The sequence below is a fragment of the Hemicordylus capensis genome, chromosome 3 (genome assembly GCF_027244095.1).
Source record: "Hemicordylus capensis ecotype Gifberg chromosome 3, rHemCap1.1.pri, whole genome shotgun sequence".
In the NCBI taxonomy this organism is placed as follows: domain Eukaryota; kingdom Metazoa; phylum Chordata; class Lepidosauria; order Squamata; family Cordylidae; genus Hemicordylus; species Hemicordylus capensis.
The window spans coordinates 46339681-46366301 of record NC_069659.1 but is presented as its reverse complement, the minus strand read 5'-3'; the positions used below and the strand labels follow the sequence as shown (position 1 = coordinate 46366301).

Genomic DNA, 26621 nt, shown 5'->3' with positions numbered 1-26621 from the left:
GCCAGTTCTTGTTCTGTCTTTGGCCAGAGCATTGAACATTTGTCTTTACTCAGAACACAAATCTGATTTGTCACCCTTACATTCAGGAACTAACTTTGGTTGATCAAGACTACTTCATATGGATTAGTTAATCCATATGAAAAGAGTTCATATGGGTGTTGTGCTTTCAATATATATGTGTGAGTGAAGCATAGATTCATGGGCATTACTGACTGAGTATATGGATGGACCAGGAGGTAGCATTCATTCCAGATTAATAGAGAATGCAAGGATACGTGGTAGATGAGTTCTGAAATGTAGCATTCTGGAGCCTAAAGGTAGTTATATATATTGCCAAGTTCCTTGATGTTCTACAGCTTATGCAATCTGTCTTGACAACCATACATGACTAACGATAACTGCTTGATGACTATTAGACTGGAGAAGTTTTTTTGCTTATCAGAAAGATTAAGTGTTTATGAACCAGGTCCATCAAAATGTCACAGATGTTGCATTCCAAATAATATGTTTTTGTAAACATCAATTGTTCTTATTCATCTTTGGTTTCCTGCCTTCCTGGGCCCTTCTGAGATGTTCATGCCGCCCCAAAGAGCATCTACTTATTCTTAACTCTTGTATTTTACAAAGCAGCAAAGACTGCAATGGGCAAGAATGGAATTAGTTAAATCCTATAGTATAATTATTAGCAGGTACAGTAGTTGATTTGTTTTCTGCCTGTTAACAGCGGCAATTACCAAATGAATCAGTTCTATTCCTAGAAAATAAGGCAGTTCCTTTAACTAGGGTTTAGTTATGGAACTTCCCATGCTTAAAAACAGCAGCTGACATGCTGCACAGCAAGCCACCCATCCAAGAGGTTTGTGGGCTCCCTGCTTCCATGCCAGCCAAGAGCAAGTCCATGTAGCTTCTGAAAGTAGATGCTGCTCTGTGCTTCTGAACAAAAGAACAGCCCTGCTGGATCAGGCCCAAGGCCCATCTAGTCCAGCATCCTTTTTCACACAGTGGCCCACCAGATGCTGTGGGAAGCCACAGGCAGGATTTGAGGGCATGCCCTCTCTCCTTCTGTTACTCCATTACAACTGGTACTCAGAGCCATCCTGCATTTGAGGCTAGAAGTGGCCCACAGCCCTCCAACTAGTAGCCATTGATAGACCTCTCCTCCATGAAGTTATCCAAACCCTTCTTAAAGCTATCCAGGTTGTTGGCTGTCACCACATCTTGTGGCAGAGAATTCCACAAGTGGATTATGCATTGTGTGAAAAAGTACTTCCGTTTGTTGGTCCTAGATTTCCCGGCAATCAATTTCATGGGATGACCCCTGGTTCTAGTGTTATGGGAGAGGGAAAAGAATTTATTTCTCTCCACTTTCTCCACACCATGCATGATTTTATAGACCTCTATAATGTCTCCCCGCACTCATCTTTTTTCTAAACTAAATAGCACTAGGTGTTGTAGTTTTGCCTCATAAGAAAGGTGCTCTAGGCCCCTGATCATCTTGGTTGCCCTCTTCTGCACCTTTTCAGGTGCAGGAGTGTATCATCACTACTGCACCACTACCACTATTGGGAACAATGGTAGTAGTGATGCAGCAACAATGATACACAGTTTCAGAGACACAGAGCAGCCTTCACCTCAGGGCACTTTCCAGATTGCACGCTACCACAGTGTCACAACATATCCCTTAAGTGTGCTTCAGCACTGCCTGTGCTGTCCCTGCACTGTTAGCAAGATGCTGCTCACATTTCTGATGCCTTTAGTTGAGATTTTGTTGTGTCGTAGCCCTATAACGTCGCATATTATATTATTAATTATTTCTTGTTTACACAGTCAGACAGGTGTTATTGACTGGTTTGTTTTATCCAGACATCGAGTCCTTCCCAAGGACCTGGGATGGCTGAAGTTTATCATCAATACTGTTGGTTATTATAGATATTGTCACAAAATATAGGCTGTTCCCAGTAAAGCTGCTTTTTGTAATTGGCTGATGGTGATTTCTGTGGCCCCTATGGTGTTGAGGTGCTCTTCAAGGTCTTTTGGAACTGCACCCAGGGCGCCAATTACCACTGGGATTATTTTGGTCTTCTTCTGCCACAGCCTTTCAATTTCAATTTGTAGATCTTTGTATTTTGTGATTTTTTCTATTTCTTTTTCTTCTATTCTGCTATCCCCTGGTATTGCTATGTCAATTATTTTGACTTGTTTTTCTTTCTTCTCGACTACAATTATATCTGGTGTATTGTGTGGCAGATGTTTGTCTGTTTGTAGTCGGAAGCCCCATAATATTTTTACATCTTCATTTTCTTCAACTTTTTCAATTTTATGGTCCCACCAATTCTTGGCTACAGGTAGCTTGTATTTTTTGCAGATGTTCCAGTGTATCATCCCTGCTACCATGTCATGCCTTTGTTTGTAGTCAGTCTGTGCGATCTTTTTACAACAGCTGATCAGGTGGTCCACTGTTTCATCTGCTTCTTTACAAAGGCGGCACTTGCTGTTTGTGGTGGATTTTTCTACTTTTGCTCTTATTGCATTTGTTCTTAGTGCCTGTTCTTGTGCAGCCAGTATTAAACCCTCTGTTTCTTTCTTCAAGCAACCATTCTTAAGCCATTGCCAGGTCTTGGTGATGTCTGATTTTCCATTATTATTATTATTATTATTATTAATAATTTGATTTCTATACCGCCCTTCCAAAAATGGCTCATGGCGGTTTACACAGAGAAATAATAAATAAATAAGATGGCTCCCTGTCCCCAAAGGTTTCACATTCTAAAAAACACACAAGATAGACACCAGCAACAGTCACTGGAGGTACTGTGCTGGGGGTGGATAGGGCCAGTTACTCTCCCCCTGCTAAATAAAGAGAATCACCATGGTAAAAGGTGCCTCTTTGCCCAGTTAGCAGGGCATATTCATGGCAGTAAAATAGCTATATTTCCCGGTTGTAGCTTACAATGGATTTCAACTGCGGTTTGAATTCGGCACACAAAACATTGCATTTTACACCACTTTTGGCATTGTAAGGCTCGCTATCTGGAACCTCCCTGACAGCTGTGGGTGGGCTCTTGGCTGGTGTGTGAAAGTGGTGAGTATGCATCCCTTTTGGATGAGCAGCTTGCTGCACAAAATGTCAGTCATTAAGTAGATCTCAATTTTCTTGGTACATTTATCAGCTGTCCTATCTCTTTTACTTCAACAGCCAATGGAAAAACAGGCACAGGAGTACTTAGAGGGAAACACATCTTTGCTTAAAAAAAAATCATGTATGCAATTTCTTACTGGTTGGGAAAGCTACCATGGTGTTCAGACATCTTTGGTGCTGTTCTTATGATAAAGAAACATCCACTTGAGGATGTTTCTTTAACATAACAGCCCCATGCAGTGATGTGCAGAAAACCCCTTCAATATTTCACAAGGCTTATACAAACTTGTATGGCTTCTCTTGAAAACTCTCAGAAGCCCCACCAGAGGTATTGCTACTGCAGCCAATTTCTCTCCTCCAATCTAATGGAGAGACCAATTTCCTGCAAAAATGCAACTTATTTAGATTCTGGAAAACAACAATTTTCAATGGGCACTGCCCCATTTCAGAAAACATACTGAGGAATATGGAACCTTGAAATCTGGGTCACAATATCATCTGGGGTGATAGCTGAGCTTCAGAACCTCTGTTGTAAAACTTTGTCCTCAAAGCTTCACTTTTGACTTAAATATTCAGTTTTGCTTCATTTCAGGCCGTTTGTGTTTGTATTCAGACCTGAAACTTCTGAATGTGTGGTACTGGTGACCTGGCTGAAGAGGTGAGTTTTTCTAAAGGCAGAGAATTCCGAGTTATTTTTCCAGGTTTGTTTGTTTTTTGAAAAATGTTTCTAAGACAATCTGATGCAAGACAGGACTGGGTCGCCCATCTCTAGAAACTATGGTTCACAGCTCATTCTAGTTCTGTAAGGCAAAAGGCATTGCTATGGGTCTTTAGTTTTGCTCTTGTGTCCCCCACAACCAGAAGAACTACTGAGCATGAGAAAGGCTCTCAAACATAAACTGTGGTTACTTTCAGAGTACAAAAATTAGCTCTTGTTCAGTGAACGGCAAAAAATAATAATGGCATAACACATTCTCAGGAGACTTTTGCAGGATTTTTCTGTATGGCATGCTCTCTAGGGATACAACTGAATTCCTTCTTTGCTGAAATTTATCACAGAACACATAGTTCTAGACTTCTGCTCCCAGGTGGTTTGGGTTTTATATGTTACAGACATGCCTATGGATTTTATAGATTTGTGAGAAAATAAATATTTATATGCATAGCAATTTTTTACTCCACCAACATTCCTACCCATGTTTGGTAGCTCATACATTTGTCCTCTAAGGAGAGAAGGTTTGCAGCTTCCATTTGCAGTGTAAAGTGAACTATAATATACCATTGGACAGCTGCAGGTGTTGCACAGAATCCCAGTAGCAGCTGAGTTCCATGTGACCTCCCTCAGCCCCAGGAGCGTGTGCTCTCCCCTCCCATCCCTGCATGAGTGCCTGCTTCCATATTCAATTGTGGGTCCAGACATTGGCCAACTTTGGATGCAATGTGGAACTGTGGGTCCAAAGGACCTACAGTATGGTTCAGCACCCTCTCCCCCACTTCTCCCATCTGCATTTGGATGAAATGGAGAGCTTCCTCTCTTCAGTCTCACTGATTGCAGAGAGGAGCGGGGACTGGCTGCTGGGGCTTTCTTCTTTAATGAAGTACAGTCCCAACAGCCAAAGGCAGATCAAGCAAGGGAGGAGCTTCCTCCCTCAACTTGGGTTGCCTATGTGGGGAAACTGCGGTGACAGTATTCAGATGCAACACTGACATCACAGACTTGGAGTTAACGGCGGCAAAACAAACTTATATTAATTATCATCATCATCATCAGTACAGATTGGAGTCCAGGGAGGGAAACCACAGGTCCATTAAAAAATATATATATTTTGCTAACCTGGTTGCCCACATTCGTATGTACAGTTTCTGAAACTGGAGGTGAAGGGACCTCCAGTTTCATGTTACGTGCACATGTGGTCATTGTGACCAATCTCAGTATATCCTCATACAGGGATTGGAGGGGAGAGCACACACTCCCCAGGGTTGAGGGAGGTCATGTTGCTACCAGGGTTCCACACAACATCTAAAGCCACTCAGTGTGTTGGCATTAGACATCACACTGGGCCGCTGAAGCCTAGTGCAACATATAAAGCCAGCAAATCCAAACTTGTTCTAACCACAGTTTGAACTAGATAAGATCCTAGTTCGCTATCTTGGCTTGTTCACAGACTGTGGATAAAACAAACTTGGGTTTGCCAAGGTTGAACACAATGAGAAATTCTAGTTTCTTTTAAACTGTGACAGAAAACTACCACGTTCCTTTCCTCGTGCACAAAGGGGAGGAGGGAGTTCACAAGTCTGAGGATTGTACAGGTAATGCTAAACTAAACCATGGTTTAGCATTATGTCTGAACCCAGACTAAATTTTGCTAGCAAGCAATACACTCAGTCCAATCTTTTCCTTTTCACTCTATTGCTTCTGGCTGTGGGAGGTCACCTTAAACCATCATCCTTCTCCTCAGCACAGACACACCATTCAAATTCACAGAGATCATCATTACATTTCATCTTCAGCCACTTACTCAAGCTGTATATATCCAAGCTCATTTCTAAGCCTTCCTCATAAATTAGTCCCTCCAGCCCCTAAATTGCTTTTGTTGCTCTTCTCTGAATTCTCTCTAATTTTGTTTACATCTTTCTGGAATTGAAATGCCCTCAGTCAAACGTAGTAAACAAGAGCAGCTTGTTCGCCAGCTAGAGGGTAATTCCCGCTACCAGAGAACAAGCACAAATGCACAAACACACAAATACACTCAAGCATTTCCAGAGCTGTCACAAATGGAAGTTTGCACACAGATTCATCCCATGTTCCCTGTGAGAAATAAAACCAAAGCTCTGAACATTCAAAGATGTCCAGACTTTCTTCAGAGAGCCATTTAATACAAACTAGAATCAAACCAAAACCCTGTTCACACATGACCTATTCCCAGTCATGTCAACAGACTTATACGTAAATATAGGGAGGCTTTGTAAACAGCGCAGCAAGTAGGAGAGAGCTGCAGCTTCCTGCCAGGCATGATGTGATTCTGCTATTGCTGCCATTTTTCCGATGTCTGAAGTCTCCCAATGTTGGGCAAACAAGGTCAGTTGCACCTCACCCCTACATCTGAAACCAACATCTGAAGTTGGCTTAATGAGGTTGGACTGAGGTAGGTAACCATTCTCTGTCCCACACTGGTGGCTTCAGACATCACAATAATGGCAGCAGTAGCAGGGGTGTGTGCCTAGTGGGAACCGGCAGCTCTCCCATACACTCTCTCTGCTGGACTAGGACTGGGGAGACCGGAGTTCAAATCCCCATTCAGCCATAATACTTGCTGGGTGACTCTGAGCCAGTCACTTCTCTCTCAGCCTAACCTACTTCACAGGGTTGTTGTGAGGAGAAACAATGTAGTATACCGCTCTGGGCTCCTTGGAGGAAGAGCGGGATATAAAAAGTAAATAAATAAAATAAAATAAAATAATAATAATATTACATACATACATACATACATACTTGCTGTGTTATGTCTGAAGCTTCCTATAGACTCCATGCAGATATTCGATTGCACATGCATAGTTACTATCACTACATAGGTCTGTCACTGCAATCCTATTTGCCTGCCCCATGCAGCTAATATGCCACACTTATATCATGTGCATAGGGTTCCAGACTTCTGAAAATCTCCCTCAGCATAGGAAAACTTTATTAGAAGAGAAAGGAGAACATTTTTTTTCCCATTTAGAAGAGGGGTGTTTCCCCCCCCCCCCAAAGAACCAGAAGCACATGGTAATCTATTTTGCTACCTTCAAGACAAAATGCACTTTCTGCTTCTGGATTTCCATACAGGTCTAAAATGTATACACCACAAGGCTCCTCTAGACCATTTGAAAGTACTGTATTATTCCATATGAAGCAAGCTGCCTTATACTAGCCATAGTCAGACATTATCCAAAAGCATGGTGGAGGGCAATATGGCAATGGGAGGAGGACACGCCAGGTGAGGGAAAGGCGCACTGGCTATATCAAAAGTATCATCCCCTCCAGTCCATCTCCCATCCAAGGAGATCACAGTAACTCTCCCAGCAGCCCACCTTGTCTGAAACTGGTCCTATTGAACACCAGGTCTGTAATAGCAAAGACCGCAGCCAACCAGGAGGTTATCGTGAATGAGCATGCTGACCTGGCATACATTACAGAGACCTAGCTAGATGAGGGAGAAGATGTACCAGTAGTCTCTACCAACTGTTTCCACCAAGTTTCCAAAGGCAGCATTAGTCAAGGTGGGGTGGGTGAGGTGGTGGGGTTGCCCCAGTTCATTGGGAGACCATTCTCCTCACCAGTTGCACCATCTGCCACTCCACTATCTGACCAGTTAGAATGTTTGCACGCAGTGTTCGGATCACAAGAAAAAGTTGGGATTCTGTTGGTATACCACCCACTCTGCTATCTAACAGTCTCCCTGCCCAAACTGCTTGAGGTGGTCTTAGATGAGGAGTTGAGGACCCTGAGGCTGTTTGTCTTTGGGAATTTAATGTCCATGCTGAAGCCAACTTGTTTGGGTAAAACTCAGGACTTCATGTCCTCCATGATGACCATAGGCCTGTCTCAACTGATTTCTGGTCCTACACATGTGGCAGGCCATATAGTATTTGGGTCAACAGTGGACAGAGGTGCTCTGTGGATCATCCAGAAGACCTTAATAGCATTGTCATGGATGAATCACTATACAGTGAAGACTGGACTGAGGGTAGACCCAATACATCTCTGCAGTGGTGGGGGACCTGTTAAGATGGTCTGCCCTCATCGGCTTATAGATCCTGACAGACTCCTGATGGCTCTGAGAGACATTCCTTCTGAGAGAGTGGATGATCCTGTTGATGCCCTGGTCTCCCTCTGGTATGAGGAAGTAGGCTGGGTTATTGACACAGTTTCGCCTAAGCATCCACACGCAACCTGCCAGTCCAAGCGATTCCCTGGTATATAAGCGAGTTGTGGCAATGAAGCAAGCTGATAGACCACTTGAGTATCATTAGTGGATAACTCAGAATGAATATGACTGAGCACAGGCTAGAGCCCAAGTCTATGGTGGTGACAGTGGTGAGTCTATGGTGGTGATTATGGCAAAGAAATCCTACTTTTCTGCCATCATTGCATACACTATGTCATCCAGTGGAGCCTTTTTGAGTGGTCCAGGACCTCCTATATGAGAGCCCCAAAGACCACCAAACTGAACTGTCAGCAGCCCACTGTGATCAATTTGCACTATACTTTGTGGATAAAATTGCATTCAAATGGAACAAATATGAGCAAAGGTTTTTGCGGAACTAGAACTGGATGTTACCAACATACCATCTGGTCTTGTTAGATTGGATGGCTTTCAGACTGTGTTGCCTAAGGAAGTGGACAGGCTGAACCAGAGGGCTCTCCCCACCCCCACAGGAGATAGCAGTCATTAGGAAATGGGCAAAGAGACACCTTTTTAAAGTGGTGATTCTCTTTATTTAGGAGAGGGAGAGCAACTGTCCCTTTCCATCCCCGGCACAGCATCGCTTCAGTGGCTGTTGCTGATGTCTGTCTTGTGCTTCATGTTTAGATTGAGCCCTTTGGGAACCAGGAGCCATTTTATTTATTTATATCTATGTAATCTGCTTTAGGAACTCGTGTTGAAAAGTGGCATTTGTCATATTCATATACTGGAGCTGTCTTTATTTTCCCCTTTTAGAATGAGAAGACTTTGGGGATAGGGAACCAATTTTGTTTATTTCCCTTTGCGATGGAAACCACTTTGAACCTTCGTTAAGCTGTGCTAACGCCCGCTGTGGCAGGTGCAGTGCGGTAAAGAATGCTAACTAAATGGGTGTGGCACCTGAGGTGATGTAAAATCTATGGGGGAGGGCCAATCCCTTGAGGCTTGACAGATCAGGGATGTGGCCCATACCTCTTACAGGCGCATCCTCGCCATATGGCTGTGCAGCATCGGGGGGATGGCATGCTGTTAGTTAAACGCCTGACCTTAGCTCAGTTAAGAAGGGCACCTCCGCTATCTGGCGGAGGATTCGCCTGGAGCCAGGGTGCTAACGCCACGGTCAGTAGGAGGGGCGGCCACCGTGTGGCCGGCCCGTTAGCTACCGCACTGCGTGGGTGGGGGGCATTGCCAATCCCAGCTCATATGGTTGTAACCAAAGCAAAATAAAGTCTGACCGTTTACCATCACATCCGCGTCTCCTTGGGGTCTGGGACAAAACACTGCTGCAGCCTCCCCGTTTTTGTTAGGGTCGTGTTGACTGCCTGGGCCCCCATCAGTGCTGAAGAATGCATGAAATCTGCCCTGAGCCATTTTTCAAGGGGCGGAATATAAATTGAATGAATGAATGAAAAGAAACTTATGTTATCTATTTCCTGTCCCAGATAGAGCACAAAACCTTGAAAAAAGCAAAACCCTAGGGTGATGCTAATGCCAGAAACTTCAATAAATAAACATTTCAAAATGTTCTAGGGGACTGAGGGCAATTTTTCTTCTGACCCACTATCACAGCCTGAAGTCTCTTCTAGTGTAGCTCAGACCCAAGTGCAAAGAACATGCTATGTCATGAACCCCTGACAACCTGCAAAGAAAAACTGGGTATTTTGTACAGAGAAGTGGCAGGGGGCTGTTTAACCCTTCCTCACTGCTGCTTTCTCACAGATATTAATTTTACAGAAAATGTTTTTTTTTTCCCCATGTGGATTTCCAGTTCCATGTTTTACCCTTTAAAACATGCAACTGGAACCCATCAGGATAAAAGCAGATGGGGCGGGAGTTTCTGCAGGAAAATCTCAAGCAAGGAAGAAATTAAGCACTGACCCCACTACTTTCCCACACAAACACCTTCACCCACCCCACACCCCACACACAAAGCTGCAGTTGTTTACATAAAAGGCCACTGGGGATTGGTTACATGTATTTGCACTTAGTGTGTAATTTGTCTAGACTCTTCATTGTGCACACACTGCTCTTTAAATGTATACTTAAAAATTGTAAGTGGACACCTAAAAATACAAACCACCCAGAAAAAAAATACAAACTATTAAATGTGAAGAACAGGTATTTGAAAAACAGATGTACCATGACAACCACTTCTCAAGGTGTTCTGTGTGGTTTCCAGTTGCATGTACACAGGTGTGTAGTTATAATTGAGCAGATGGGTTCAAAGAACCCGGGCCACCCAGCTCCACCCCTCCCTATTTTCTTCATTATCGCCCTCACTCCAAGAGGCCACAGGGGAGAGGGGTGAACACAAGCCCCCCTCTCCCCTAGTTATGCCCCTGCATGTACACTTGGTGGTGAACCCAGAGCTCTTGCGGGGTGAACTGTCCTCAGATTCAGTCCAAGAATTAAAGTTTATACATCAACACAAGTGGCACTGGAACTGTTCTGAAAATTCTCTCAGAAGCAGTTTTAGTGGAATTCAAAGGTGCTGAAGGGCTTTAGAATGATGCAGTAATTTCAGAAGTGGTGGAGGAAAAGATAATACCTGTCAAGTTTCTGATGGAGGGGCTTATCACTCTTTGGTGGTGGTGGTGGCGGCAGCAGAAGCCTTCCCGCCCCCCTGTACAGTTTATGCTGCTCCTCTGCAGACAATGCCACCACCACTAATCAATCACAGCCCAGGTACCTAGGGAACCTGGTAAGGGAAAACAAGGGGGCAGTTTATTTACTTATTACTTATTTATTTATGAGATTTGTATACCGCCCTTCCAAAATGGCTCAGGGCGGTTTGCTGCTAGAAGGTTGGGAAACTTCTCAGAATCTCTCAGGCCTGCCCAGAAGTTGCCGAAACTGGCTCTCTATTTTCACCACCTGAGAATGTGATGGAGAAAGCGGCAGGCTATTTTGGATATGAGAGGTTATGTTGGTGAAGGTGGGAGGATTTCATCTCTCTACTAGGCGTTTGGCACCTTACTGCATAGGAACTTAGGAAATGGCCTTATATTGAGTCAAAGCATTGGTCCATCTAGCTCAGTATTGTCTACACAGATTGGCAGCAGCTTCCCCAAGGTTACAGGTAGGGATCTCTCTCAGCCCTATCTTGGAGATGCCAGGGAAGGGACGTGGAACTTTCTGCATGCAAGCATGTAGATGCTCTTCCCAAAGTAGCTCCATCCCCTGTGGGGAATATCCTACAGTGCTCACACGTGTAGTTTCCCATTCAATTGCAAACCAGGGTGGACCCTGCTTAGCAAAGGGGGCAAGGAAGCTTCCTATGTAGTTATGCATCCAGTACATTTTAGATACAACATGCATAAGGCAAGGTTTATTAGCAAGACTTGCCACATACATATTCACAAAGGAAACTATCTTCAAGTACATGCAGAAATGCTTCCATATTTCATTTTTCTTCCAGGCTTAAATTCATCATCTTCAAAAATGTGGAGTATAGGTTCTTATTCTTTGCTGATGCATTTTTGCACCAAAAGGCATACATGTAAAATAACTTAGTGTGTCTTCACAACCACACAGACATATGCAAGTATATCTTTGTGCATATCTGAACACATTTACAATCACAAAAGTCATAAACAAATATTTTCATCATGCAAGTACACAGTGGTATCTGAAAAAAAAAAATTTCTGGTATATGCACCCCGATATAGTTCAACCAAAGGATAAAAATTCAGAGAGAAGATGAAAAAGTTGATTATTTTTTTAAAATCCAGCAATTTTAGAAAGCTATTCACTGTCTCCTTGAGAGGAGCGAGTTCTTAGGCAGCTCAGAATCTGATTTTAAAATGTTAATGCAGGCTAGAATAGAAGCTCTCTGGGATTTTATATAAATAAAAACATTGTCCAATATGTTTTCTACCATTAATAGCTTTTGGCACTAGTTATACTGTCATTTGAATATTTTCAGTTAAGGTTGTATTACATTTTCAAATATGTGGATATTCATGGTATACATTCAGAAAAATGGTAGATGTTGATTGTAAAGCATATGTTTCATGCTAACAAACCTTTGATTCTAAAGATCTGCAATTTTGCATCCTTTGCTTCTAGAGCTCCTTGAGGAAAGAAATATAAGCTCAAAATGTCTATGCATGAGATTAATCATAATCTTCATTCCCATGGACTTTAATCCTTACATATTGCTGCTGAGTGCAGCCCATCTCTGCTCCCATATACACTCACCCATCAACACAAATATATACCCACATATGTACTTTCACTAATAAAAGTGAAAGTGAAAGCCTTTCTGGGAGGACAGTATAAAAATTGAAATAAATAAAATAAAACAAACAAATAAAATAAAATAAAATAAATAATACTCCTCTGCCAGAGAGGGAGGCCGGTAGTCCAGCAGTCAGAACAGGAATTACATGATCTGCTTAGTGTTGCTGTTTCTCTCTTTTTTAAAAAAAATGACCTCCAGGTGAAATGACCTCCAAGTGTCCTTTTATTTCCACAGGGTTTTTGGCTTTGCTTCCCAGTGTCTCAGAAATCTACAATATCTCTCTCTTTCAATGGAGTGAGGGACTTGTTCTTCCAAACCCTTGAGCATCAGAGTTTCTGGTTCCCCACCCCCACAAGGTGTACCAATATACACATGTTTTGGAAAGCAATGGGCATTTCACTATGCATTCTGTTCATACTTGCTGTCTCCCACCCCATCGCACCATGTACATTCAGATAATGTGTAGAGAGAGATCATCTACACATCCCAGCATGCGTACAGGCCATGCATTTAGCATTAGTGCAAAAGGGGCTTTATATGCAGCTGTACACTGATGTTGAATACTGTAAATACATAGCCACCAGGAGCATGGCAAGCAAGCACATTCTGGGTATGGCCAGCAGGTGCAGTCCTGTTCACCCTCCATACAGTATATATACACAAGGAACCAAACCTGAAGATAAGACTGTTGAGTAATGCAATGCTGACAGACATCCGCATCTGGATTGTGGAGTGCATGTAGCCACTGTTTCTTCCCATCTGCCTAGTTTGAACTCAATGTTGCGTATCCAACTACTATTTCACCTCCAAATGGGAAGTATTCAAGGAAGCCCAGTACTTCAGCCCAGACCACCTTGATATCAATTCTAATATGAATTCTGGGTCTAAGGAAGCCCAGACCACCTTGATATCAGTTTCCTGATTTCCTCTTTGCCTTAAAAGCACCAATATTGCTTTAAAAAAAACAACGCCCAGCCACCTAAAACCCATTCTGGCTATACCCTACTCATCCTTGGTGTTGAATTGTGTGCGGAGCAGCAAGAGAAAAGAGAAAAACCTTTGCACATTAAAGTAACAGCACAGGTATATTTGCTCATATGGCATTGTGTTTTAGAACTTTAACAGTGAAAATAATTCAGTTTCTTCATTTATGCTGTGCTCATTATTAAGGGGCACACTGATTTCAAACAGTGTATTTATCCATCTTCCTGGAATGATCTTCACAGGTCAAGACAAAACACACACAGGCTGACATCTTAACAAAGCACTAGTGCTTCTGAAAGGTTCAATTAGCTCAGCTCTACCGCTGACTCAGTGGTGGAGGTGAATTTCAACAACTTCCCCTTCCCCAGGAAATACTCTGTGCCACCTGAAAAATATGTCCCTGAGCATTGCACAGCCTTCATGGACATTTTTGCAGTGAAACAGAAGTCTCCTGGGGGGAAGGGGAACTCACCAAAACTCACAGCATTAGTATGGAACCCTTAAGAAGCACTGGTGCCTCAACAGTGCTTATTCTGTTCTATTAGAGCTTTGTTAGGCAGGACATCAGCTGCAGAGGTTTCAAATTGTCTCCATGCTTTCTGAAGGAGGCTGTTTATATGTTCAGCTGCACTTACAAAGTTACACGTATTCATTCACCAAGTCACATGCAAGCAACTATCTCGACCCCATGCTCCAGTTGTGGCAGATACTCTCAGCAGGACTTAGTCCTGGAACATATTTCCAGTGTCAGCAAACTCACATGGAGCACATGAAGTAGTCAAATAGAAGATATTTCATCCATGTGTTTATGAATAGACACTTCTCTTTGCCACCAAGTGACCCCAGCCAGACCCCAGCCAGCCCTCAAATCCTTGGGCTCTGGGGAAAAGAACTCCTAGGTTAGAATGGATGATTTTGGAGAGTTGGGTTTAACTCTATGATTTTCAGAAACTGAAGGACCAAATGTGCCTTCTCAGTCAGCAGTACGTCTCATGAGTATAAACCAAGCAGCTCCCCAACTCTCCTGAATATACTGTGCAGCTGAGACTGGACTGATCTCTCAGTATTTCCTTTCAAAGATGTGTGTACCCCTATTCAACCATTTCTGCATCAGCGATACATCCTAGCTCCAGCTCTTTCCCATGGACTCTGTTGCTAACAGTGGTCTTTGCAGAAATTCTTTCAAGGCAACATGAACATGAAGTGCCAGTAGGCCACAATCCCTATTGCTTTAATCTTTGCATGCGTGGGCTCTTGGCATTCTAACTTGCCTTAGCTTATACATTCCACGGCCAGGCATCAAGTGATTCACATGCCTGTATGAATAATTTCTTCAGTGCCTTACCTCATTACAGGAGCCTCTGTGTCCCCAAGTTCCCTCTGTCCTACAAAGAGAGGAGGAGTTGCTATCTAAACACTCATTTCACTTTCTTTGGATTCCTACTACTGGTATTGTTGGCATTATAAATGAGCATGGCACTTTACAAAATCAGCCCCCTGCCACAAGGAACTTACAGTTTAAAGCTTGACATACATAGGAACATAGGAAGCTGCCATATACTGAGTCAGACCATTGGTCTATCTAGCTCAGTATTGTCTACACAGACTGGCAGCGGCTTCTCCAAGCTTGCAGGCAGGCGTCTCTCTCAGCCCTATCTTGGAGAAGCCGGTGGGGAACTTGAAGCCTTCTACTCTCCCAGAGCAGCTCCATCCCCTGAGGGGAATATCTTGCAGTGCTCACACTTCTAGTCTCCCATGCAAATGCAACCAGGGCAGACCCTGCTTAGCTAAGAGGACAAGTCATGCTTGCTACCACAAGACCAGCTCTCCTCTTCATAGTTTACAGTTAATAACTTGACATAGGAAGGCAGGCCCAGAGAAGGGACGAATGCGCATTTATTTTAGTTACACATACTTAGGCTTAGTTACAAAGGATGTGCTGACTAAGTGGTTGTTCCAAAGGCTTGCTAAAAATGGCAGTTTCACAAAGTGATTTGAAGTCTGGGGGACCCTTTTGTTCATCCCCTTCTTCCCATCTGTTCAGTAAATGCAGTGGATTTGGTCTCGACTATATACCTCAAGTCCTTTCTTTCTCCCCCCCCCCTATATTTCTCCTCATTATCAGAGCTGGACAAGATGGTCTGTGCTGTAGCTGATATTTTTCTTTCTCCCCTTTCTGGATGAAATGATATTGAGGAGAGCACTTCAGCTGTCAAAGCGATTCCACCCTGGCTGAGTCTGAACAGCACATCAAATCATGGCACATTTTTCTTTAAAGGGAAAGGGAGCCTCTTCAGATCAGTCAGATTGCTGTTGGTCTGCTAACTTGATTATCCGGTCACTGTAAGGGCTTGCCCAGGTGTGTGCATCAAAGATGCACATGGGTGGTCCAAAGAATTGCTCCTAAACCTGTCTTTATTGGTTTGCATTCTGTCTTGGATTTGTATTCTCCCATATGCTTAGCAACTTCAATGCAGCTGCTCCTTTTCAGTGACCGAATTTACATGAGATAGGGAAATCATAATGTTTCATATCATTTTTGCTAATCAGGGGTGGCCCTTTCATGAGGCAAGGTGAGGTGTCTGCCTCAGGTGGCAGGTTATTGGGACACCAGAAGGGTGGCGAAATACACACACACACACACAGAACAGCTGCCATCAGAGCAATAATACCAGACCAATGTGACCCTTGCAAACTTTTCAAGAAGTGCCTCTCTTCATAATCCTTGCAATGCTTGCAAGAAACATGAGAAGGGAAGGTTGTTGGCAACCTTCCCTCCTCTGCACCACTTTCAAAGTTTGCAAAGGTTGACTTTGAGATGGAATTGGCCCCCACCAGGGCCATGGGTCAAGGCAGCATATGACTCCTTGCCTCAGATAGGGGTGCACGAGCCAGTTTGATGCAAACCACAGTACACAATTATACCCAGTTCGGCCAGTTTGAATTTGAAACACACAGGCCCCGGTTCTAAGAACCGGTTCAGGTATACTTGTAAAGGGGAATCCTTGATCATTCCCTTTTTCAAGTAAAGGGAGTATCCCTAATCCTCCATAAATGCCACCAGGAGGGTGGTGAGAGAAAGGGGCCTCCATATCTTTAGGGGAGGTGGTGGCATGGTCAGCAAGGCAGTAGCTGAGAAATTGGAGATGTTGGGGGAGCGTCAGCAGGAGCTCCTCTAAGCCCCCCACTGGCCTCCCAAATGACAGCCCAGGCCGGCTATGGTTTGATGTGTGTGGAGGTGTGAACCAAGCTGCAACCGACTTAGGCTGTCATTCAGGAGGCTGGCAGAGGGCTTGGAGGAGCCAACTCCGCTAAAGATATGGAGGAGCCACCTCCCTAAAGAGGCCCTTTTCTCTCACTACCACCCCAAGTGGCCTTTAGGGAAGACTAAAGGATGCCTCCTTTACCCAAACTGGCCTGTGAACTAGTTCAGCCCAGTTTGAAGGTTGAACTGGACCCAGTCTGCTCAAACCAGAAACTGGAAACTGAGCCAGACAAAGCAGTTCCATGCACATCCCTAGACTCAGGTGTAGCAATATTTATTTCTTTAACACATTTTAATACCGCCCCTTATGGAAGTCCCTGGTTGGTTCACAATCCAAAAAGCAAACACAATTTAAACAGTTTAAGATACAGATAAAGACTCTAAAACCTAAAACTTGAAAACTATAAGCTAAAGCAGGTATGTTTTCAGGTCCTTCTTAAAAACATCCAGAAGGGGAGACTCAGATTTTGTTAGGAAGCATGTTCCAAAGTCCCGGGGCAACCCTAGAAAAGGCCCAGTTTCCAGTCGCCACCAACCGAGCCTGTAGCAACTGCAACCAGACCTTAATATGTGGTGGGGTTCATGAAGAAGGCAGCGTTCTCTTAAATGCCTTGCACCCAAGCCATTCAGGGCTTTATAGGTAATAACCAGCACTTTGTATTTCACCTGGAAACATATCGGCAGCCAGTGTAGTTATTTTTAAATGGATGGAATATATCTCTTTGGATAACCCCAGAGACCAACCTAGATGCTGCATTCTGTACAAACTGCAGTTTATGGACTACATACAAAGGCAGCCCAACATAGAGTGCATTGCAAGAGTCAAGTCTAGATGTTACCAGCATATGCACCACTGTTTTGAGGTCATTTATCTCCAGAAATGGACAAAGCTGGCATATCTGCCAAAGCTGATAGATAGCCCCCCTGGCCACTGCCTCAACCTGAGAGACCAGGGAGATGTTTGGGTCCAGAAGTACTCCCCGATTATGTACCTGCACTTCCTGGGGTTAGCAATACCTTTGGCTAACCCTGTACCTGCTGCTTAAGCACTTCATCTGCATTATCTCTGTAGCCCTTATAACAGCCCTACAAATTAGGCCAGTAATATCCTCTTTCTGACTGGCTGACCGAGGTAGAGATAACTGTGACATGCCTACTCATCAGTTCATGGCTGAAATGAGATTTGATCCCAATGTCATGGGATTTGATCCTGCTCACACTCTTAGCTGCAATACCACCTTTCATCAGCCTTGGGTTAGGGCCACATTGGTTCAACATTACGATAGCTTTAGAAGACACCAGTCCCCGCATTTCAAACAGGGGTCTACATGTTAGCTGCAGCAAACTGAGGTTCCGTAAATAATTGGAATGTGTAGAACTGTTCACAGTACAGAGGGCAGACAAAAGCCTGCTAGCAGGATTGTGCAGTCCAGAACAGCAACTGTTACAGAAAACACACACTGATCAGTGGAAGCTGCCCTCTTCATGGCAGCCATGATTCTTCATCAGAATACATTGAGTTTTAGATGTGCTGAGCCAGCTGTGTGAATGCTGGTGTCATATGCCTTTTCCCACAGACCAGCAAATCCAACCAAAATGCTGTAGCTTCAGTGATGTATGAAAAAAACACCCAACTGCACTGACATCTACATATTGCAACAGCATTCACACAAACACGCACAAGGTTCAACCCATGGTACTCTGCACATTCTGACAGAAAAGATAGCATGGATCATGCAAACTGGCACTTAAGCAGGACTATTTGCATCTCTGTACATAAGGTACAGCTCCTCTCCTGGATCCTTAAATGGCCTGTCATTAGACCTAGTGCATTAGCCAATAAATTCATATATCAAGTAAGATATGATTTATGGAGCTGGGGTAAAGGGAAATGTGGATGCCTGTTCTTAAAGTTCTTTTTTGCTTACATTACCACACTTTATTTATGCCTCACCTTACCATACTTAATAACTGAAGGCAGGTAACAAATCACAAGTTAAAATACAACACATGACATTTTAAAAAATAAAAACATTACAACTAGGATATCACAAATTGCCATATCCTAAATCATCATAGCCACAGACCAGCACAGCATCAAAGAACAAAGGCATGGCAGAACAAAACTGCCTTTGCCTGCTGCTGAACAGCAGACAACAGTGGGAGGGACTGGGAGCAGACAGTAACAGGGAGACTGGGAGAGCATTCTGCAGCCTGGAGCCAATAACAGGAAAGGCCCTGTTCATTGTGCATGATAACCAAGCCTTCCTTGGTGTTGGCATATAGAGCATGCCCTCTCCACTGATCTTGTGTGTTAGGCAACCACCAAAGCAAGGAGGCAGTTTTTCAGATAGTTGGGCCCCAAGCCATGGAGGGCTTTACATTTCTTGAGTTTGGGTGCTAGGTGTCATGCCTTCTCTGCCTAATCATCAAGTCACTTCCTGCAGCTTCCTCCTCAACATCCATCTCTCTATCAAGACCTTTCCCAAAGCTCATTAACTGCATCCCTTATGGCAACTGGTGCTTCCCCAAACTGGTTGCAATTTTTCTCTTCATTGCAACAAAGATTTGCTTGCTTGGACCATCTAGGGTCCTTTTAAATATATATATTCTGCTGGGCAAGGGATGTATCACATCTAGGAATGAGCACACTGCTGGTGCTAAAATAGACACACAGAAAGCAATGGCTGGCATACAGACAATTTCCCCAACAGCACTACTCTGTATCTAGTAGTACGGCTATACCGGACTATTCTGTATCCAATAGTATTACCCTAAAAGACTACTAAATTTCAATAGGATTTCACATCGTAAATTTAGTCCGGATGTCAGTCAATATCACTGCTTAACTACCTATTTAGCATAAATTGTACTTTCAGTCTTAAGTGTGATGCATTCATTGCTGTGAATGCTTTACAGTCACAGGATATGGATACTGGAAAAATCTTCCCCTGAAATTTAAAACCAGTAGATTTTACATCACTCTGGATAACAACATTGATACTATGGTATACAATCTATTAGCAAATTCCCATTGCTAACAGATTGAAGTAAATGGGAGCTCCCAACAGTACAATTTCCCAGTGGTTCAGTTTGATATGTTGATCCGAGCAGTAGAACCTTAATGCTATCTAGGTAATATGTCTCCAAAGATATTATATATATACAAGTGAATTTTAGCCCATTGAAAAACGGGCGCTGATAATGCTTTCGGCCCCCGCCGACGAACCGCCCTCCCAGCTGCTCGATCCCACCATTTGTACAGGAAAGAGGAGCTCGGCAGCAGAGCTCCTCTTTCTGCAAAGGCTCTTCTCAAACTGGCGCTTTGAGCAGAAAGGACGCCCTTTCCGCTCAAAGCGCCAGTTTGAGAAGAGCCTTTGCAGAAAGAGGAGCTCTGCTGGCGAGCTCCTCTTTCCTGTACAAATGGTGGGATCGGGCAGCTGGGAGGGTGGTTCGGCGGCGGCATTTTTCAGGGCCAATTTGGCCCTTAGTAATTTGGCGGGGGGACAGGAATGGTGGGATCGGGCCCCAAGGTTCCCCCCCCCCGCCCGGCTTTACTGGCGGCGCCAGGCCTCGGCGGCGGCTCCGCCACCACCTCAGCCAGCTTCCCCGCTGCCTCTTTCCCCGGCGCCTCTCTCCTTTATTTGCGGCGGCCGCTTCTGGCCCCGCCGCTGCCTCACCCGCACTCCCGCCGCCAGTTGCCCCGTCGCGGCCACCGCCACCTCTGGCCGTGGCCACGGCTGCGCCGCCGCCTCTCCCGCACTCTCCTCCTGGCGTAGGCGGCGGCCACTTCTCCTTCTCCCGGCCCCAACATGGCCGCCGGGTCCTGCCGTTCGTGCCTCCCTTGCCCTGTTCTGGGCATGCCCAGAACAGGCCAGGCACGAACGCACGCTTGGTGTCCGTCCACGGACGGACACCAAGCGTTTTATTAGAGAGGATAGAGAGAGATGAATTTAGCAAGACAAGTGGAAGAATCATGTCCGACATGGCAAGGAAGAGGAGCTTTTGCAAGTTGGGGAAATTATTTGGGTGAATCTGAAGCCCTGGCTTTGGAGTATGAGGACCAGTCCAAAAGTAGCATTTGGATTCTACTTCAAAGCTCTCTGCGTCAGATTAGAGTATAAAGCCTATACTGTCCTTTCCCTTCTCTGGAGTTTACAAGTAAACTTGGCTTGACCTAGGCCTTTGAACATCTCCATCACTTAAGAGAATAGAAAGCAATAAAGAGATACATTCTCTCATCAGTCTTCCCAGCTTGAGGTGAGATCCCTGATCTCATTAGCCAAGACAGCACCTGAGAACTACAAGAAGGACAAGTATATCCAAAGAACCAGTGGAGGGCTGAGCCTATCTCTCAGCCCATACACAGCCAACACAAATTAAGTTGTGCACATTATGCAGTCATAGCTTCCACTACATATGGGCAATGGATCTCTCTCACACACACATATATCAAAAAGGTATAACTACTAGTTTCTACATCATAATCATCCATACATTATTAGATAGCAAAGGATTCCTTGCAACTTGTCACCCCAAAATAGAGTATACACCCTCATTTACAAAGTTGTGTGCCACATAATACAGGAGTCTTGATTACCTCATACACAGGTTACATTTTAATACATTCCATCTAGATACAAAGCAACACACCACTGTGATATGTACACATTTCTAAAGTACTCGTCCCATGGCCAGCTAATGGATAGCTGAAGCAAGCAAGACTTGGCAGGAGGTCTGCATGCAGATCTCTGGGGAGAATATGTTCCAGCGGACAGAGAGAGCCAAACATCAAGGTTCCAAGCCAAACCAGGAAATGAGGTTCACTGGAATTGCATGGTTTTGATAGGGAAGGGAAGCAAAGGTGATCAATCAACAGTCTATTTTCTGGGCTCTAGGTTGGCAAAATGAAGAAGTGGAATCTCTGTAGAAGTGGAGCCTGACCCATACGCCATAAGGTGAAAAGGAAATATTTGCCTGGCAGAAAATACGAATAGAAATTATTTTCTAAAATGAGAACTTGTACAGCAAAAAGCCCTGTCCAAGGTACCAGTTTTTCAGCCTAGGCAAGGTGAAGAACAATGTGCAAAGCTGAGCCACTGATCCCCAGCAGGACAGCAGAAGAGCCTTGCCAACCATTGCTTTCTCCTTGCCAGGGCATTGGAGGACTTTCTGTCCATATCACTGATCCGGCACTCCAGTACCTCTGTTCCAATTCGCTCTCATTCAGCTGCCTTTCATTTAACAGCAGCTTAGCTATAACCACAAACCCAAGTTCAGTTCTTTTCTCTCTCCACCCCCATTTCATCTTGCTAGCTCATAGAAGTCTGAAGCAACAGGCAGGGCATGATTAAGCCCACCCCCGGATAACCATTCCTTCCCCCAACATACGAAGGAAAACCAGCTTGTGTGGGAAAAGGGTTGGAACCAGAAAAATGGCATGCCCCATTGCCTAGCCGTCTCTGGCAAGAGATGCTGGAAGGCAAGAAACCATCATGTTGTCAGAGATTCCCAGTTCAAGAATTGCTACAGAATCCTTGAATGAGAGCCCTTCAGAGCCAATATTTCAAGAGTTAAAGGAACCCACTTCATTCAAGCTTTGCTAGCTTCCTTTCCAACTGCTGCCCAGAATTCCAATTTTGCATATTCTAAAGCAGGCATTCTAGCTGCTGGGAGTTTGAGGGAGAAGGGATAAACAAAATAAAATAGAAGAGAGATTTCAGTTTGAGCTGACTTCTAGTCAAACCCTTATAGCAACAGCACTACCCCACCTCAAAATCCACACAGACTCCAGAAATTATGACTCTTTACTAAAAATGGTAACTTAATCTGGGTGTCAGAAAAAAGATACAGCAAAAGAATATCTATAGCATTTTCCCCCAAGTGCAGTGAAACTGAAAGGGCGGGGGGGAATACAGCAAATACTCTGGCCCGTTTGGTTCTCGGAGCCAAAGGACCAGCATCACTGTAAACAGTTAAAGCAGCTCAGAACATTGCAATGCTGGAATCCTCCAATCTCAGCTCTCTGCAGCTTGTCAATGAGAAGCACTGTGTAGTAGCTTTCAGCTGAGAAACAGGCGGCCGTCCGTGAAAGGAAAGAGGAAGCTTTGCGAGTCTGCAGTTTGCCAGTGTGTGTTATTCTCAATGGGTCTGCACCAGTGGTGAGGGAAGCTCACACCAAACCACTGAATGTTACTGTTCAAAGTGGCTATAAATCCAACTGACAGTGGAACTGTGTGGGAGGATTTGTTGAAAAAAATGTATATGTTCACTTGCCCAGCAAAAATGGATACACAAGGAAGAGGACAGTGGAAGATGGTGCTTGTTTCCAAAGCTGAGAGTACATTATTTTTCCAGGGAGAAAAAAAATATGCTCAGTAGAGAGGAATGTGTGTGGGTGTGATACAGAAAGGAGGTTAGGGAAAAGTGCAATAGATAAGGTGCTAGGAAGAGCATGGAGATGTACGTTCACATTGATGGAGAAGACGTGCAAGAGCACATATGAAGCAAGAGCAAACATGAAGCCAGTGTACATCAGAGAGTGCTACAGTAATAAAATGTGCCTTGCATAGCATGTGCAACAATTATGAGAACGTTTGCTAGAGAAAAAGAAGAGCCATTTCTTAGAGAACATGTGGGGTTGCCTTATCACACACACACACACACACACACACACACACACACACACACACACTGTGTCAGACTCTAGGGTGATATGGCAGCTTGATTTAACAAATGAGTGAGAAAGATCTCTTTATGGCAAAGGAAGCTAGGCAGGACATTTAGGAAAACTGAATATGAAACAGGCTGTGTGTGTTTGTGCAACCAATGGCACTCTTCTAATGGAAGTGTGGGGGGACAGGAAGTGAAGGGTGAAAGGAAAAGCGTATGAGAAAAGTGCACATAAGATGCATGTATGTTACACATAAAATGGAGGAATCACATGTTGGAGGAAGGCAGCATCAGTGTGTAAATGTAGGGCATATTCTACAGGAGTATGTGCAAGTATAACTAGTGTTGTTTGTGAACCCTGGTGTGGTAGTGCATGAAAAGCAAGCTGGCAGAGGAGGACTGGGGAAAGGGGGCATGAGTTTGTGTGCAAGTTTGCATCCACTGTATCACCCATGCACACTCCAGCTCCTTAACACAAGACATTTGCAAAACTGTAACCATCCGAGACTCCATTTCCATCTGTAGAAGCACAGGTCCTGACATAACGCTTTTCACTTCCCACTGATATGCCAGAACATCTCCCACCTATGCCATCACACTTCATCATACAACTAGGAGGTGGATTTTAAAAAACCCATTCCACACACTGTTGGAAAAACTTAGCCTTGCCGTGGCTTCCAAGCCCTTTGCTCTTCCGCAAAAAGATTGTTTGGAAGGCAATAGATAACAGGAGTACAGACATCAATGTATCACTCAGGCTGCCAAGTGACATGGGATGTGGTTGGAGGTGGTACAGAGGTGCACACCTCCAGCGGACCCCTCCCTTTACAAAACCTTCTCCCACTCTTCCCCCTCCCTTGCAAAGTACATACAGAAGCAAGCCAGGCACATGAGGTGCCCTCTAACTAGAGCAGCCACCAGCAAACAATTTTACCCTGGGTCCCCATTTCAAAGACGGCTGAAGAACCAAGTGGAGCAGGCAGGAATCCATACTACAGCCCATCTTTCCTGTCCTTTTCCATCATCCCCACATCAAGGCAAAAGAGGAGGGAAGGGGAGCTTAATTGCCACCTACCTTGCAAGGAGAAGAGAGAAAAGAAGAATCCCAGCACCCAGATACTGTGCAGCCAGTAGGTCCTCATGTTTCTGTCTCGGTCGATTAGGATCGGGGTCCTCTTCTTTCCTCTTGTGTTCTCTCTTTTATTTTCTTTTAAAGATGTGATCCTCCTTCTCTCTCCCTTCCGTCTCCCCAGTCACTGTTCTACAGGCTTTGACAATCCAATACACAGGAAGCTGACCTAGGATGGCCAGATTCCTCAATAATCTCACACTTTCGCCTTCAGATAATTGGGAGAAGGGGAGGGGGTAGCTAGGATGCTCGTCTCAGCCTGAGAAAATCTCGCTCGCTCGCTCGCTCTCCCTCTCCTGCAGCTCCAACTAAATGCGACTGTACTTAAACAAGCAATGCCTTATAGGACAGCGCTCAGAGCTGAAACGATCCCACCTCTGCCATCTAGTGTTGCAAACCAGAGCCATCCTTTCCTCTGGTTGCAGTGGAGATCTGCATATACAGGCTTCCTTCTTCAGCTCTCTCAGGGTTATCGGCTTCTGGATACTCTAGTGCTTTGCTGTTGCTGGACAATTATGCCTTAAGACCAAAGATTGCCTTCTTAGGACCCTATAAGCACTTTTTGCTTTTCATGTAACCATAATAAAAGGGAGGATGTTCATTTGGTATTGGAAGAAGTGCTGCCTTCCTGCTTCCCACCCAGCATTAAAAGTGTTCACACATTCAAAACCAAGGAGTGAGAAAGGTTTGAAGGTGCTTTTACGGTCAAGTCTGAAAAACACCCATAAAAGCAAAACCTGTTTTAGGAATTCTGGAGAGCAGATTAAAAGAGAAGTCAGAGAAGTCATGTATTTAGCAGTAAGAGCCATTTTCATTCTTCAGCTGCCAACTTTACACTGGAGCATGCTTGCTCCCCACACCTGCTCTTTGCCTCAAAACTAAGTTTCAGGGTATCTACAAAAACCACACCCTTTGGTCTTTGGTTAATTAATTCAGAGTAATTTCCACTCTTTTCAAGACAGGATGGAGCACTTCCAATAGAGGAAACAGGATCAGTCCTAGTCATCAGGCCTGTTGCCCTGGAGTCCACCACAGAGATTGCAAAGATTCATTTGTTTACAAAAGTCCCATGTACAACAATAGCTGTTGAGTTCCCAGGGGAAACAAAATCACCCTTTCGACAACAGCCTGGGTTTTCTTTCATTTACCTCTTTCCTTCCACTGTTCCCAAGTGTTTCCTTCATTTCCTCTCACCAATCTGAAGCAGCAGCCCTTGACTTCCTGTTTCCTACATCATCTTCTTTCAGGGAGTTATAGTGTAGAAGGGCCAAAAAACAGCACCCTATAACCATCACCTCCTGGTATTCAACTACTCTCCTTCAGTTACAGTTGCTTATAGAGACCAGCAACAAATTAAAAAAATCTCCACAATCCTTTCACTACCTTCCTGTTTCTCCTCCTCCTTGTCCTCACCAGAATTCCTAACAGGCTGCACCTGTTTTCCCTTTAAGTTAATTGGCTCTTACTTGACCCCACACAGACACATGTGTAGAAGTTCAAACACCGAGCAAATAACATGTATGTACTCTGTCTCTTCAAACTAGTGGTCCCCTTATCACAGGGCCCACAGCAAGAATTAGTGGCTCTCCTTTTATTTCCCAAACACTGTGGTATCAGTTGAACTGCAAGCCATTTGATTTTTTTCTGTCTTGCATAAAACTCTGGGCTTCTAATCTTTTGATTGCCCTGAACAGCTAAATTTGTCTTTTGAAATCACCTTTTGGTGCATTACAAGGGAACAAAGTATGTAACTATGCACATGAAAAGCACTAAGTGCTGTCTCTCAGTTCATTACAGTGTCTGAGGTGTGTTTGGTTAGAATGTGAGAGTGGACCTTTCTGGGTGCCATGCCTGCCTCAGTGTTGGGATACCTTGCCTTGGGAGGAGGCAAGCATTTCCCCCTCTCCACTGGCCTTTCTCCACCAGGTTAAAAACTTCCTTTTACACGACTGTGGCCCTGCAGCTGTTGTTGGCCTACAACTGCCATTATCGTCACTCACAGTGGCCAGTCACCAGGGATGATGGGAGCGGCAGGCCTCAGGAGGACCACAGTTTGACACCCTGACCTGAATGAGGTAATCCTTGAGAATTACTCAGCTGTCTTCAGAAGCATTTCCATGGGTCCTATTTGGCTTTAATGACAAGAGTTAACATAGTGCTGAAGCCAGAATGTTGGGTCCTGCTCTAAGCATGAGTGGCAGGCTAAGGGGGTAAGTGACAGGGCCAGGGCAGGACTTCTGGCC

At 44.4% G+C, this 26621-nt stretch overlaps 1 long non-coding RNA gene across 1 annotated transcript in view; it reads right to left on the bottom strand.

Moving 5' to 3' along the window:
* Positions 1 to 25786, bottom strand: part of LOC128349179 (uncharacterized) — a 50859-nt gene extending 25073 nt beyond the window's left edge. Inside the window, exon 1 of the long non-coding RNA XR_008318610.1 lies at positions 24325 to 25786. This is a non-coding gene — a long non-coding RNA (uncharacterized LOC128349179). The remainder of the gene's footprint in view (positions 1 to 24324) is intronic.
* Positions 25787 to 26621: the final 835 nt, after the last annotated feature.